We start from the raw sequence: 1,521 nt of genomic DNA on the forward strand, positions 1-1,521 counted from the left end.
CGGAAAGGATGGTGTGTGTGTGTGTGTGTGTGTGTGTGCGCACGCGCGCGCGCATGTGCGTGCACATGCACACACATGTGTATGTGTGTAGGTGGAGAATTTATGAATAGAAATAGGAAAAGCATTCTAAACCATGTAAAAAACATTCAGTATTACACCGCCATTGGTATAAATTAAAACTCATGTTCATTTCATTATAAGGAGATATCATGACATACAGAAAGTCCTGGAATCTGGTTAGACATTGTTTTAAATCCCACTGATTCCAGTGGTGTGGCCTTGGGCAAGTTACTTGATCTTTCTGTGCCTCAGTTTCTTCATCTACCTTACCAGTTGTTAGCTTTTAATATATATAAAATACAGTTATTTTCATCTTTCCAGGCAATTGAATTTAAGTACATTGTGTTATTCTTCATAAAAGTTGTTTAAAAACTGCTGTTTGAGAGTTTTCCTTTAGTTTCTATGTGCATTTTGTTATGCTATACTTATAGGAAGAAAGATTTTAATTCAAATTCATTTATAAACCTTTTGAGGGTGGGAAACACTAAACCCTATTTTTTAAAAATTTGGCACCTAGTATACCTCTTTTTTTATTTTTATATTTTTTAATTTTATTTATTCTAATTAGTTATATATAACAGCAGAATGCAATTCAATTCATATTACACAAATAGAGCACAATTTTTCATGTCTCTGGTTGAATACAAAGTAGATTCACACCATACGTGTTTTCATACATGTACTTAGGGTAATGATGTCCATCTGATTCCACCTTCTTTCCTACCCCCATGGCCCACCCTTCACCTCCCTCCTCTTTGCTCTACCTAGAGCTCATCTAATCCTCCCATGCTCCCCCATCTCCATTTATGAAGCACCATCTTTATATCAGAGAAAACACTCGGCATTTGCTTTTCTGGGATTGGCTAACTTCAGTTAGCATTATATTCTGCAACGCCATCCATTTACCTGAAAATGCCATGATTTTATTCTCTTTTAATGCTGACAAGTATTCCATTGTTATATCACATCTTCTTTATCCATTCATCTACTGAAGGGCATCTAGGTTGTTTCCACAGTTTAGCTATGGTGAATTGTGCTGCTATAAACATTGATGTGGCTGTGTCCCTGTAGTATGCTGATTTTAAGTCCTTTGGGTATACACCAAGGAGAAGGATAGAAAAATATGGAATGCTTCATGAATTTGTATGTCATCCTTGTGCAGGGGCCATACTAATCTTTTCAGTATCATTCCAATTTTAGCATATGTGCTGCCGAAGTGAGCACAACACCTAGTATACTTTAATTTACATATTAGACACTCAAGAAAGTCAGGATAATCTGATTGGTTTGAATGCTTTGTAATCTGTCAGATTAATTTTGTGCCATTTTCTCTACCCTATTCCTCCTCCAGGTATGGCCTTGTTCATTTTTAACACATAATGTGGGGTTAGTGAAGTACAAAATCAATAATTGACAGTTGGTGTTTATACATTATTTTTTTACTTCACTCTAGAAAGTAAT

General features: G+C 35.6%; 1 non-coding gene across 1 annotated transcript; it reads right to left on the reverse strand.

Moving 5' to 3' along the window:
* Window positions 1-1,177: 1,177 nt before the first annotated feature.
* Window positions 1,178-1,284, reverse strand: LOC113199692 (U6 spliceosomal RNA). Its single transcript, XR_003302980.1, has one exon. It is a non-coding gene; the product is annotated as a U6 spliceosomal RNA (small nuclear RNA).
* Between the last annotated feature and the right edge of the window lie 237 nt (window positions 1,285-1,521).

The sequence above is a fragment of the Urocitellus parryii genome, chromosome X (genome assembly GCF_045843805.1).
Source record: "Urocitellus parryii isolate mUroPar1 chromosome X, mUroPar1.hap1, whole genome shotgun sequence".
In the NCBI taxonomy this organism is placed as follows: domain Eukaryota; kingdom Metazoa; phylum Chordata; class Mammalia; order Rodentia; family Sciuridae; genus Urocitellus; species Urocitellus parryii.